Raw genomic sequence first — 15,348 nt, forward strand, 5'->3', positions numbered from 1 at the left:
TGAAGAGTGGTAGGTAACAGCTCCAGTCTGTGGCAGGTGACTGTGTTCTACAGCTTGAACAACAGAAATCTCTCTGCCTGTACTAAGGAAAATAGCTACTAATCATATATTAAGGTTACAGCCATGGGATATGTGTATATAGTCTCTTGCACTTGTCTGGCAGTCACAATACACTATTTATCCGCAGGGAATTTTTGTAGCAGTCTTACAACTGTGAAGCAATTTATAAGGTCTTCCTTTCAACTCAGCATGTTCTCATCAGAGAAGTAGATAACAGAATAACTTGGGACTGAAATTTAGTCTAATATTTCAAAGCCCTTGAGACTCTGATTAGACCATTGCTCTGTCTGCAGATAATCTCCCACTAAACTAAATGGATGGTGCTTTGTTTTGTCCACATAAAAATAGCACTAAGACTTTGTATCTGGAAAAAGCAAAGTCTGAGCTCCCTGATGTGCATGCAAGGAAAAAAAAATCTTATTTAACTAGCAAAAGAATGAGATAGGGATGAAAAATGCGGATGTTAAAGCAGACTGAAAATTGATTGGCACAAAAATTTTCCTCTAGTTGTAGATATTCTGGGTAGACTGCACTCACTGGGCAGATGACTAATGACAGGCTTCTCACTCTGGAGTCTTTAGGCCAAATGCAGCTCTCAGTTACCCAAATTTAAATCTCAAGTAAATCTGCTGATGTTACCGTAGAGTTGTGTCAGCTTCCCTGAGAGCAGAGTAGGATGCCTTGTTTATAAAATTAAGCTCTGAAAGGTACATCTGTGTGTGCATTTTGATTTGCAAATAAAATAATTTTATGGAGCTAAATTTATGCAAATACTTGGAATCTAAATCCAAAGGAGACCTTTAGTCTTGTGTTAATCAAAAAATATGTACCATTTTACAAGAAGGTACTCAAAAATATGATATGGAATACAATTAAAAGGAATAAATTCACAGAGGTTTCATATTTTACCAAGTCTTTGTTCCCTGCATGTGTATAACTGACTGCTCCCCTAGGAGAAAAGAATATACATGCTCCAGTCCTTGTATTTGTCTACCTAAAAATATCAATACATTTCTCCTCACAACAGCTGAGGGAAGAACACAGACAGCATTACCACTCAATCTTTAATCAAGCACAGAGTCAGGAGAAATCATTAGACTTCCCAAAGGCCAGCCTGGGAATGCAACATGTAAATAAGGAGAGAAATGCAGTGTTCTGCACCAACCCTCTAGTAGCATTAGATCCCTTCATAGGGGATGGAACATTGTGCAAGGGTAGGGATTGGGAAAAGATGTCTATGCTAACTCCCAGATCAACACATACAAAATGAAGTCAGAGGAACTGTTGTCTTAAGCATTTAGGCATTTATTTACATTTTTGGGTACACTACACCTGAGTGCATGCAGCTTACAGTTTGTTTCCACTCACTGGAGGCAGAACAATTTATAAAGGACCGCTGCTTCTTTTCCCCTGCATGGAAAAATTCAACACTGCAGGTGAGGCGTTCGGGGAGTGCATTCCAGAATATAAAAATCACATCGGTCTTTCAATATGAGGATCACCTGCAGGCTTTCACACAATTCTTTATGCTTACAACAACTCTGTTTAAAAGAAAACTTAAGGGATGGCTGGTGATGAAGGAATTCGTTTTTAAAGCAGGCATTCGGAAAAAGCAGTGAAGGAAGAAACACCATTCATTTTTCTCAAAGAAACAAGACATCAATTCCACAATGAATATATCTATAAATTATCATTTCTTAACTTCAAAAAATAAGTTTTTCTAGCCTGCTTTGGCAACCCTGTAGTAATTCTCCTGCAGGTTGCAGAATCATGTTCTTGATGATAGGAGCTAGCCTATCATCAAGAGCCTGCTTCCCAAGAAGCCTGCTTTGCTGACATGTTTTTGGGATAAGGCAGGTAACACAAGCTCCATGTATTTTCTGGGGGTGCCAACACTCATGCCACTTAGCTCTGAAGAATCTCTGCTTGGTTTAAATTAGAGTCCTCTGGAGTTTAGCACAGTGGATGAGTCTACTGACTCACACCCAGCTCTTACAGCTTCAATGACACTGGCCAGAGCAAGGAGAAAATTGCCAAAATCACTTCAAACCAGCTGGCAGACAGCCACTACTACATGAACTAGAGCAACCCTCAAATTGAAGCACTGCTCGCCAAATTGATTTTGATAGGGCAGAGAATACAGGAACAGTTTAGGCTGACTGCAGGCACTGGGTAACCATAGATTCACCAGCAGCACCATGCAGAGATCAGGAACTGGAGCAGCTGCACCCAGAGTGGGGCTCATCAGGACAGACAACTTTTCACCACACCATGAAAGGCACAACCATGCTCCCCTATCAGGTAAAAGCTGGTCCCATCATCCGAAAACCTACCAGTTTTTCTGAGACATTTTATCAACCTTTCTTTAAAAACACTGAGGCAGCCTAAAAACACCCCACAGATTTGAATGTCGCTGCCAGTGGTTTAGTCTAGCACTGTCTCCTCACTCTCAGCTTCCAACCAGCTTTAGAGACTGACATTTGTGCACCTGAGGATGTGTGAGCTGACACTATGTACTTTTTCAGGTGGTTCCATCTCCTCCTGGGTTTAATAACAAAAATATTTTTAAGCTGCACTGTCCTCAAAGCCCATCAATGTAGATCACATGAGTGATTCTTTAATTTTATGTACCAAATACCCACATGACTGGGTGTCTGCTACACTGCCCAATATTTTTCGTTCATTTAAAATATGAATTTTCATAGGGAAATGCATAATGTGATCAAGATTTTTCTAACATATAAATGAACAGCAGTCAGACTGGAAGCTGCTCTTCATATACTGAATAACAAATACAATCCTTCCACACCTCCTTGCAGCGTTCCCCCATTTCCCACTCAGCCTCTTTCCTCACACCACCATTCTGCTCTGAACACTGCCAAGTGGAACACATATCAGGAAAGTCAGGAATTTTTTCTTTGCCTGAGAAAACATGAACCCATGGGCTATGGATATAAAGAAAGGAAGGAACAGATGCCTACTTAAACTGAAATACACAGGGAAAACACGATTTCATAGTTCACAGTCACACTCAGTGCAGTCGACCCCTGATCTCCCCATTTCCACAATGCAAATCATCCCCCCAGTGTAGCTATGCAAGGATACAACAAACAGTGCCTCTGTAATGGTAGGCTGTCATCATTCCAGGGAAATTGTTCAGCGAGACTTTTTACTTCAGGATTGGAAAGGTAAAATCTGTAACAGCAGCACAAAACCCCAACCACAAACCATGCCCCTCCACAAAAAGACCCCATGACCCAGGGAACTACTGTTTTCCTTCAAAAGGGAGTAAAAGCCCTTTCTAGTTCTGAACATGACAGGATTTTTCATTTTCCAATGACTGTGCAAGAAGTAATTAAGTCATCTTTACAGAATGCTTTTGAAGAAAAACTATACAAATAGTTTCTCAATCCTTTTTCTCAGTGAAGAATCACACAGCATATTCAGGCAAAAGAAGGTTTTTGGGCTTCAGCTCAGTGCTTCTCCTTCAGCACAGTGCTGTCTTTACAGAGAATTGATCAGCTGAAAACAAATGCAATGCAATACCCTTGATATTTATAGAGTACAAAAGGTGGAACCTCTGATCCTCAGACTGTGAAGCCTGCTTTGTGCAGACACTCCAGAGCAGAAGATAGTTTCGCCACATCACTGCACCGTGAAAGAACCAGACGTGTTTGTGGCAAGCAGTTTATACGGATATCAGGCTCCCAGGTGCTTCCCAGTATTTTTACAGCTTACATCACCAAGTTGTGGCATGGCAAACTTGCTTCAAAGGGTTTCTGTGGCCGCCCCTGCTCAGCCTGCCGCGCTGTTGTGTTAGGAGTCAGCTAGATGGTGCTCATGGGGTGGCAGCCGATGTGCAAAGTTAGCTCTGGGATTTCGCTCCGGGCCTCTTCCCCCGCCTCTGGCATCCCACACAATCTAAGCCCGCTGCCAAAAATGAAAAAGCAGCACCGGGAGGAACGGGATGAAGGAGGGAGGTGAGAGTAAACTGCATCTCGGATACCGTATGAGCACGGATCCATACAGAACTGCGCTGGCTTTCGAGGGCTGGGATGCAGGGATGAAACAGGCTGGGTTTGTGTATATGAGCCAGCTCATTTACTCCTACCTGGCAGCCTGAAAAGAGCACAGCACTGACAATTTGGGAATGAACCACGTTGTTGGAGAGATGTGACAATTTGGAAGTTGTTTTTCCTCTGACAAATAGCAATCCTAGCTGTAAGATTCACTGTGGTCAGATGGAGTGTGTCTTTATGGATGTTTGAAGTTAGAATTAATTAGTAGCTTTTAGCAGTCTGTGAAGTTGCCTAGTTTTGCTGGATTAATTGCATATTGCAGATAGTGATGTAAAGACACACTGTGCTAACTCCCAGTAAATATGAAAAACTCTAAGCGCACGGGAATGGTTTGGTGTGGACATATTGTTCAGATGCATTGAGTGGCAGAATACTTATAAATTGTTAAATCTGAAGATTCTACTTGGTCCCTTGGGCTGAAAGTTTGTATGAAAATTTCATTTCAAAATGACAAGCCTATATATGCACAGGAATGGTTTTCTAAATAAAACCCTAGATCATTTTTTATTCATCTTACGTCTAAAATGCCCAGAGGCATAGATCCATAAAAATTTTAAACTTTAAACAAAAACTCCTTTTGAGTTGCAGGAAAACAAAACATTCTGAAAGCAACAGTTTATATTATTTATTGTGATGTTTACTTAGCAAGAGAAGCTGATGAGTTAATTCTCAGTGGAAGTGCTGAATTACTTTAGGAACAGAAGCCCAATTAATTAAGGATCATTTCCTATTGATTTCACAGTACTACAGTCCAGACTCAGAGTACCTGCTATGCTCCTATACAAGATAAACATAATAAATAATAATATACTTACACTAGTTACTGCTGTCCTGATGACTTGTAATTCTCAGGGAAGAAACACTTCTAAGATTTTTATGTGAACATAATAAAAGCCAGAATGTCTCTTGAAAGAAAGAGAACAGGAAAACACAGAAGAGGCACTGTATAAACTCCAGATAAAAGACAATAGTCAAATGAAGAGACAGGTTTAAAAAGCAGACAAAAGTGGAAATATATACATTTGTACTGGAAATATCAATAGGAAAACGTAAAGTTTAATACCTAAAGCTGGGAATTTTTACTTTATAGAGTGCAAAACCTAAATGCATTTGGCATACCTCTCTCCACTCCCTGACTGCTTCCTGCCCCGAAGCCCTCACAGCACTGTGGCTAGACCTTAAGCCCAGATTCACCTCACAACTTCATTATGAGCAGAAATCAAGCCCTGGAAATGTCATTATTTAACCACTATGATCAGCCTGCTGCACGACTGTGAAGAACTAGGGCACATATTTTCTCTCTAGGTGTGTGTCCTCGTTCCAGGAACGACAGAGTTAACTTTTGCAGCAGCCAGAAAGGGCATGGCCAGGACCATGGGGTTATCCCCTGGTCTTGTAGTGCCAGATTCCTGTGGTAAGCAATCACCTGTGGATGGTTTGCCTCTCTGGTACACTCTGTTATTTGTATTGTTGTTGTTGCTACTGCTTGCTTTCTTATCTCATTGCTGTTTCCAGTGAAATTTTCTTATCTCATGATCTTTACCTTTTCATAGCCCCAATTCTCCTCTCCATCCTGTCTCAGGGGAAGGTGGGGTGGAAGTGAGTGGGCAGCATGAGGTCTGGGGCGTTTCAGTGGGAACACTAAATTGGGAAATAGCATTCCTAAACCATGACAGTGAGCTTATCCATCCTGGAGACCAGCTGGAGCCCCACACAGCCCCACTGTCAAAGCCTTTCCACACAGAGCAAAACAGTGAGTTCCATCATCCTGACTCTTATGCGAACACAACAAAATTTGGGGTAGTTTTGGCTCAGTTCACGGGCAAGTTGCACTGCACTGTTGGAATGGACAGATGTGTTGGATTCACTTTGGATAATTTAGCAACCATTAAATGCATTACCAGGATCCTCTATGAAGAAATTCAGGAAGTTCAGCATTCCCTTGTACGACCACATGTATTTGCAAACAGATTACATATAATGGTGTTGTTTGAGGGACAACTACAGAAGCAAGTTATCTGGCTACAATTTTCAGACCTGCTTTTGTTGAGTCTGACACCTGGAACTGTGCTATGTCTGCTTCCTCTTAAAGCTAAACTTTGTCTCATTCTGCTACCTCTCTCCACTCCCTGACTGCTTCCTGCACCGAAGCCCACACAGCAGTATCCAGTGACCCAGCTTTTGTGTTTGTACCCAGTCACTAAAGAGACCACTGGGCCATAAAGATTCAATTTTTGCTGGAGGTTGTCAGGCTAACTACTAATTACTGTCTTGTACAGCAACTTCTCTTTCAGCTCTCACTGCCTACACCGCCTCACTTTTTTTTTCACTTAGCCTAAAGAAATGACAAGAAGCACACCCATGAAGTTCAGCCATATTCACACGTCCTGATGTCCATCAATACTGCACAGAACAGCAACAACACAGGAAATACAATACTCACATTTACTTAGACAGTAAGACGGAACAGGTAACTTGAGCTGAGGCCCTTGCAAGTCATGAAAAATAATGCATAAAGGTATCAACTTATTTTAAAAGATCTCTAAGCATCTTTATTTGCTAAAGAAGAAGGTGAAATCCTACCTTGCAGTTATGGCAAGGATAAAAGGAAGCTGGGAGCAGTGCTGTAGCCAGCATGCACACAGAGCAGGAGGAGCACACAGTGCCTAAAACCAGCGCACTGACTCACCAGGAGAGCATCCTCCAAGACCTGAGGTCAGGCTTCTCAAGAAGCAGCAGATAAATCAGCAAAGATCCTAGATCTTCATGGCCAGGCATCTGTACTCCCAGACAGGGCTGCAGGGAGTGGGGCTGGCAGCAACAGTGTTCTTTGAAAGCCTTTAGGAAACTGGAAAAGAAGGGGAGAAAAAGGATGGTCTCAGAGCCTTTGACTTTTGCCCATTAAGCTCAGCTTCTCTGAGCTTAGACTCAGCAGGAGGACATGAGTAAACCACAGAAAATGGCCTTTACCTTTCTTCTGCTGCTTACATTTTGGGTTTGCTTAGACAGAGGATGGACTTGAATGAGTGAGGCCATTTTTTGGCCTCAGGAACAAAAGGAATCAAGGAAATGATCAAATCCAGTTAAAAAAAAAAAAAGAAAAAAAAGCATTTTAAAATTTTAACCAATTATTTAAAATTAGACATTATATGAAAATAATTATTCCAGATCTGAGAGCATGTGTACTAAATGTGAACATGAGATAGAAGGGGCTGGGTTTTCCAGTCTGGAGAAGCGAAGGCTGAAGGGAACCAATCTTTGTCTTCAGCTACCTTTGGGGGTTGAAGATAAGGGAGCCAGACGTCTCTGCATCTCACACTGAAAAATGAGACATAATGACTGCAGTGGAGCAAGGGCAGCTAAAAGTGGATGCAAAGATGATGTTCTTCACCATGAAGCTGATCCACCACTGAAGCAAGTGCCTTGAGAGGCTGGAGGAGCTCTGTCCTTGGAGATTTTCAAAAGGCTTAACCTTTACTACAGTGTGGCTCGTAAGTCACCATAAAAACTTAAATTGATGTGGAGACAATTTAGGGAGGAAGGCTGTAGACACGTGTCCTGTTTCTGCTGCCACTGAGGTGTTTAACCCCTATCCTTCCCTGCTGATTTTTACCGCACTTGAGGGGGCCATGGATGCATCAGTGCAACTGCAAATGCAGACACTCCTCAATCCAGTTACACAAATTAAATGCTTTGTATGTTTCAGCCTATTTTGGGAGAAAGGGTGACACAAAGCTGGGCAAAGTACATTTTGAATGCCCTGGTTAGGAGGGCATAGAGTGCCTGACCTCCAGGTCATACACACAGGTCTAGGACCAACTTGATTCAGGGAGACAGACCGCTGCAATTTATCTTGTGTTGTTCTTTCCTACTAGCAATAAATAAAAGCCCAAAAAGATATAATTTTGGATGGACACAGCAGGAGCTCACTTCACTCAAAGCAAGACTGGAACCTTACCTGCTGACATGCAATTATTGAACTCACTTCATGCCCCCATGCACCAGCTGCACAGCACAGAGGGAGCACAGCATCGACATGAAAAAGCCCTGATATGCAGGTGGCTGTGCCTGGAACAAGGGACGGGATCCAGGGGTAAGTGTCAGTGCAGGAGGTGAAGTGTGCACAGTGAGTGCTGACTGCCTGCTGGGTTGGCACACCTGCAACAAAATCCATGGCAGTACCCTCCCTTCCATCCAGCTCCGTCTGGAGTGTTTGCAAACAGAAACATCATGGGTGTAGAGTCCAGGTCAGGAAGGCAAGTAAAAGGGGGAAAAGGGGAAAAAAAAAATAGAAAAAGTCAGCTTCTGTGCAGTGTAAATCTTAGTGATGATATTTTTATTACTATTAATTTGTTAACCCTGTTAGTAGACAAGGTAAACAAATGCAACAATCACAAGTATATAAACTCAATGCATAAACAGCATTACTCAAGGTTGCTTAATAATTCATTTTAGTCAGTTTCAGAGCAACTTCCTACAGAAATAAATAACAAAAGACCATGAAAGAAACCCAAAACTGAAAACACCACTGTGTGTGCTGTGAGCTCTTGTTCCTGTGGAGACTTTAATGTTTTGGAACATGATATGCAGCAGAAACAGTAATTTATAAGGTTTTCCATAGTTTTGTTTTGTTTTACATGTGTTTCTGTCCACCTGAATTTTTGTCAAAGCAAGTCTCAAGTCTTTGTGAGTGAAAAATCCTCTCGGTAGCAAAAAGAGGACAATGTGACTGCAGAGAAGTTGGCATGTGCAGGGTAGACTGTAGCCAGGACACATCCAATCTGTTGGGCATTCATGCCTGCTGAGATTGGACACTGGAATGGGCACTTCAGAGCCTGGGCATGGGAAACCCCTCTGCAAACTTCAGCTGCACTTCACCAATCTGTGGGCAAAGCCAGTACATTCACACAAGAGCTTGCTCACCTCAGACCTCGCCTGTGATGCCACTGGCTGTACAAATGCCCTCAGCCTCCGTATTCATTTTCCTTTTCAAATTTATGCAATTGTCCATGTCCTGGAAGATAAGGTAAGGACACAAGTAAGGAAAGTCTGATGTCTTTTTCTTGAACACTCTCCACAACCACACCTTTCATTCTCACAGCAAATCACGTTCTAGCCAGGGTTTGTAATTTTCAATGAAAAAAGACGCAAATTTTCAATCATTTAATATTGTTTCAACCTTTCCAACAGTACCTTCTGAGTGCAAAGTAGCTGTACAGTATCACATAATTTATGTGGTACTGTATTATATCCAGTGGTGTTTGTTCAGAAAAAGCATAATTACTACCCAAAGACAAGGGGAAATAAATAAGAAATGAAAACTAATAATAGTGTGAGGTGTTGGTTTTCTTACCCCTCAGAGTTCAATTTAGGCACAGTAGTTATTGATTTAATTTCACAGCACAGGCCCACATTGATAAAGGATAATATACACTTAACAAGGGAAATTATGGAAAAATAAGGAAGTGGTTTTCTCAAACTAATTTTATTTTGTTACTATATCATTCCTCACATTGATCCTTCATTTATTAACAAACAGTAAAACATATTTTTATAAGAGGAAGGAAAAGAAAAAATTGGAAATTTTAACACTGTGGATGGCTGAAGAGTTTCTTGTGAAACTTCACAAGAAAACTATCCAAGTAACCCTTTCTCTTAGGAGTTCTTACTTTCCATGGAAGAGAGTGGATATTTTTCTAAACTGAAAAATATAAAAGTTGGGAGATGAAAAAAAAAGATTATGCAAAAAAAAAAAGGATTTTTGAGATGTAAGTTATTGCAATACCTCTTAGAAGTTGTATTTCAGATAGTTAATATTTCTTTTCTATGCCCCTGCAGTGAGGTTCCCAGTGGAATACTATGTCTCATCATTTATGGGAGTCTGTGGTAGCTCCCTGGCAAGAACTCCAGGCAAAAAGAGTCCTGTGGTTCAAGGGAAAATAATGAACCACACATCAGAGCTATAACACTGTAAGATACTACAGAAAGCTTTCAAGGCTCAAATTTTGCTTAATTCTACTTTAATTTTTTTCTTTAATAAAAGAGACCAATGGCAAAAAGAATCATTTTCTTACTGCAGGAGGTGTATTGAGCCTGAGTCAGTCCCGGTCATTTTTTTTTTTATTTCTTTGGTAGTGTGCAGCCTTGCAGTACAGGTGGGAGCTAGGATCTGTACCTGGAAAACACACAGAAATTCACAAGCCAAAAGCCTGCCACAGAGCAGTCCCCCATTCGGTCTGCCACGGATCAGCAGCTCCCAATGTTTGCCTGCCTGCCCAGCAGTGACTGCTCCAGTACCACTCCAGCAGGGAGGTGAACCACTGAGGCAGGAGAAACGCTGAGGCAGTAGGATTGCCTTCCTGGCACCCACACAGGCCGCTGGCTTTGGCTCAGATCCTAAAGGTTTACGTCAACATCAATTTCCAGATTTTGAAAGATGTGTTCTTTCAAGCACAGGTGCAAATAAAAGGCCTTTTAGAAGCCACTACCATGCCTCAACGTAGAAAAATTTTTATTAGCTTTAGAAAGCGAATAAGTTTAATTTAAGGCATGGCCCAGGTTTTGCAGTTTTTATTTAAATTGTCCATAGACCCTCTCCCTAGAAGAGGAAGGACCAATGACCCCACGGCATTTTCTACAAAACACTTCAAGCCTGATTTGGAAACTGTCGAAAGTCTGGCACTCCAAGTAAACACTGCCATATTTTTGGAATCTTTTCCCATCCAAATTCAGTAGTACAGCATGAACTTCCCTCAAATAACAACACAGCTCCCCCGGGGTGTAGATAATACACATAATCACCACAGTCTCTGCCTATTCAAGTTAACACTTCTTAACAACAGATGTAATCTTCAGTGAGACCCAGCTTTTACACATTGCTGCTAATATGAATCACGCTTAACTTGTCCAAGTATCTCTTCTAAAAAGCTTATGTTTTCCCTAGAGGTATTTAAATTAGGAATCTTTAACTGCTAATTGAATATGAACTTGTATAACCGAGCAGGTCATCCTCGCTTCTGAAACAGAGGATGAAGGACTGCACTTAGTCCAGACTAAGTGAGGTAAACACATCTGATGAATAAAACCTTCATGATACAGTAAAGGTTTGAGGGGCACTGTTGCAACAGGTCTTAGGGTGAAGAGCACCAGATGATGCTATCAAATCTTTCCCAACAGCTCAAGGTCAATGCCACAGAACGAGTTCTGTCACTGCATTCATTTTCATTGTTCAGGTGTCTAGCAAGTTAGAAAGGACTTCAGTTCAAGAGTGTTTTTTAAATTCACTAAGTGTATGCTACATTCAAATATCATTAAGACAGTAAAATGATCTGACAAAAGACAGGGATTTTTATATTGCCTGTTGCAAAAGCTTTCAGAGAAAAGCAAAGCAGGCTCCTTGCTTTTAGTGCACCAGATCACTGTCACATGTCAGTACAGGTATTGAATTCGGTCTAGTATTTTAAAAGTCTTGCAAAGCAGCAGACCTTTACATCTTCTAAGGATTTTGCAAACAGTTCAAAATTGTACTTCAGTATTTTTATACAATGATAATGGTTCAATAAGTAATTTAACACTGGTTATTGCTTTCTATTTTGGTGTAGTAATTTACAAATATATATTTAACCAGACATAATGCTGTCAGAGAATTACTTAATCAGCATATGAACGTACATTGAAGCAAAAGCTGGGAGTACATTTATCCAGTTAGGTATGAATATTGCTAAAATGGCTCAAATAGAGTGAGGGGAAATGGGACAGCAAGGAAGAGAAATCAAACCATCACTGATCCCATAAATGCAGAAAATGGACAGATAACAAGCACGATATTAACTTAAAACTCATAATGTTCTATTTTTCTCTGTATGTTAAGTGATAGCTTTGCTGCAAAAAGCATGCTTCTCTTCTTTGAACACAGAGATAATGGAGTGCACACTGGGGAATACTGGGGGTATGCTTACAGCACAGTATTCATTCCATTTCCATCCAATTCAATCTAAATCCCACCCCGTTGCCCATCACCACTGGTTTTCCTTAAAACAGAAACTTGATTTTTTTCAGCTATGTCAATACATTTCAGTTTTACCTTTCTATAACGCAGTATGTGACATGCACACCTGTGGTAATTGTGGAGTTTCTGGACATCTTTTTGGGTTTCCACCTGAATGGCAAGACACTACAGTCAAGAGTGGTAAATATGGTATTTCCTCATGTATTTGAGACAAGAGGTGGAAGACTTCACACAGGCTACAGATGTGGCTTCTTCACAAGCCCTTACCAAAACATGATCTTCTGGCTCCCATGGTGGAAAAGCGTAGGTTTGGCAGAGGGAGAATTACTGGGGTTCAAAGATAAAGAACAAAGGCAAGCAGGGCTCTGTATTTCAACTCCAGCACCACAACAGCAGCCAGAGCAAAGACCCAAAGATAAACTCTTGCAGGTAAAAAAGGAGCATCTTTTACTATGGACTCGAATGCCCTGCACCAGGCCACTGTGACTTTCTGAGTTGCACTCTGTTCGACCAACTTTATTACAAGACAGGCAAAAAGGATTCACCTTGCAAGAGGTGAAGTAAAAAGCAAAACATAAGGCAACATAAAACAAGATCTGTCCTCAAAAAGACTATCTTTGCTTTTAAAGTTACTTTGTTCTCCTCTGGGGTTTTGTAAAACAAGACCTGGAAAATGCAAATATTTCCGGTATTGCTTGCTCAAAGGGATGGTGCTTTGGCAACAGAAAGGCTGTGCCAGTGCCCTGGTTGTCCCTGGCTCAGGATCCCACTCTGCTGGTACATTAAGTCTCCTGGCTCAGTCAGCAGTAGGAACTGGGCAGCCCAGGGACAAAACAGCTTTGGGAAACAGAAAAGAGCCTGGAGGAGGGGACAAGTGAAAGCTGTGAGCTCACACTGCTTCATGTCTTGGATCTGGTGAGGGACTGCCCCAGGACCTAGACCCAACCAGGCCATGAGGGACTGGACAGCTGCTACAGAGAACAAGCCAGATTTCTGTCTGGCAGACAAGAGGCAAAATGAAAATATGTTTTATAAAACCATAGAATATCAGGTTGGAAGAGACCTCAAGGATCATCTGGTCGAAACTTTCTAGGCACAGTCTACACAAGATGGCCCTGCACCCTGTCCAGGCACTTAAATGTTCAACACTGGGGAATCCACCACTTCCCTGGGGAGATTATTCCAGTGGCTGACTGTTCTCATTGTGAAAGGTTTTCCTCATTCTCAAACAGAATCCTCTGGACTAACTTGTACCCACTTGTACCTCATCTCTCCCTGTAAAAAGGGAGCGTCCACTTTCTCTGTAGCCATCCTGTAGATACAGGAACATGGCAATACTAGAACCTTTGCCTTTTTTGAACTTCCCTATCAAAAAAACCATCCTCTTGTAGAAAGATTGACCTCTTCTCTGCTTGGCAGAATTCAGTGTGAAACACACAAACTCAAGAATAGAGACATGCATAACATCTCTGCCCATCCCCAGAGGAGGACAGTTATGAAGGGCAGCACACATGTGACAGCTTTGCACAAGAGGAAGAAAACAAGAGCAAAAAACCTTATTTCCTCACAGGAGTCACTTGCTTCTATCTTTCCAGTGGCTAGTTAAATGCCATTTACATTTTTCCCTGATACAGACAATACAGATTCCCACGATGCACCTTCTCCTCACCCTCACAGAAGAGTTTTTTCTTCATAGACTTATCATTTAACCAGGAGATGACGAGACACTGTGAAAACTTTTCTTTTCAATCCATATATATCTGTAACAAAAAAAAAAAATTCTGTTACTGATTTCCAACTCATTAGCAGTTAAAAATCATGCATCTCCAGAAACTGAGGGTAGGGGAGGGAAATCTGCAGCCTCATGTCACCTGTAACAGCAGAGCATAATCCTCCCAAGTTTGGTAACTTTGCAGACACGGGGAACTGTAGAAGGTAGCAATTTTCACTGATCAAAAAGTTTTCTGACTCTGCATAACCCACAGTCATATATATCCTTGAATGCCATTTGTCTATTATTATACATAACTATATCTTATATATAACTAAATAACTATGTTATTTAGTGCAGGTATGACTCTTAAATCTACATAATACTAAGGCTGCCCAACACTCTCCATTTTGGATGTGTTTTCAGCTGCTGGTGGCATTTCCAAGCTTGTGTTCTATGCCACTGTCTGCCTCAGGTTAATTAGCTCTGTAGAACACAGAGTATAAACAAAACACACCATGTACCCAGAGAGCTTTGCCCAGATTAGATGAAATTGTAAATGATTAATTGAAAAAAATTCAGTTATCCATGCCATGCTTTGATGAGGGGATCTGAAATATGGCAGGAGGTAGGGTTTTTTTGTGTTAAAAATCCACTCATTGCTGTTGTAGTGAAAATCTGTACCACATCAACCACCTTAAAAGATTTTGTGTATTTTCCCTTACCCTCCCTATCAAGATGCTTATTCTTAAGCTACTTACAGTTTATCACCTCAAGTCCCAGGGCTACTGCGACTTAGTCTGTGGGCACAAGATTGGCAGTGGAGATTTCATCTTCTGCTTGGATTTCTGCTCGACTGGGGCAGCAGAAGGCAAGGACAACAGAGAGATCCCAGTGTCAGCAGTACAAAAAGGATGGGCAGGGACTCTTTTTGGGGACACAGACTTGCTTCTGCCGTCATCTATATCTCCCATATTACTCTGGTAGATGGATTCCTGTGGAAAGCACGTGCATTTGGGAAGCTTTTATGTTGCTGAAATGCTGGAGGTGGATTATAAAGAGGGAAGGACTGGTTAGAGTGTTTTGAGGTGTGGGAAGAAGGAAGTTGCTAAGAGAAAAGACTAATTTGGGCTCCTAAATGTCTCATTACTTGCTCATGCATATTCCTAGTCCAAGGTTGAGAAAGAAATCACTGCATATCCAGCCCTGACAGCAACTTAAAACCTGGATTCTACATTCTATCTTTCTTTCTCAGTGAGGAGGCAGGAGACCTCAGGCTGTGACTTCAGCTATGCACCCACTTGTTGGGAAAGATGCTCCTGCATGTGCTCACATTTCTGGTTATGGATGCACAGGAATAAGCAGATAATTCTTATGTCCTTTATCCTCTCAGGACAAATGAGCACAGCTAAAAACTGTCAGAGCCTTGAGTGCAACATTTAGTACTTAGACAGCACATCTGAAAGAATATGGTAAATAGGGGAAGAGAA

At 41.4% G+C, this 15,348-nt stretch overlaps 1 long non-coding RNA gene across 2 annotated transcripts; it reads right to left on the reverse strand.

Annotated features, from left to right (window-relative positions):
- Positions 1 to 1,368: 1,368 nt before the first annotated feature.
- Positions 1,369 to 13,903, reverse strand: LOC104685596. 2 transcript variants are annotated; one of them, XR_002273328.2, is made up of 5 exons: positions 13,817 to 13,903; positions 9,063 to 9,153; positions 6,829 to 6,987; positions 4,955 to 5,044; positions 1,369 to 3,232 (listed from the first exon to the last, which is right to left on the reverse strand). It is a non-coding gene; the product is annotated as an uncharacterized LOC104685596 (long non-coding RNA). The 2 variants fall into 2 exon arrangements; XR_751139.4 differs by lacking the exon at positions 13,817 to 13,903 and adding an exon at positions 10,214 to 10,507.
- Positions 13,904 to 15,348: the final 1,445 nt, after the last annotated feature.

Source organism: Corvus cornix, chromosome 3 (assembly GCF_000738735.6).
Source record: "Corvus cornix cornix isolate S_Up_H32 chromosome 3, ASM73873v5, whole genome shotgun sequence".
In the NCBI taxonomy this organism is placed as follows: Eukaryota; Metazoa; Chordata; class Aves; order Passeriformes; family Corvidae; genus Corvus; species Corvus cornix.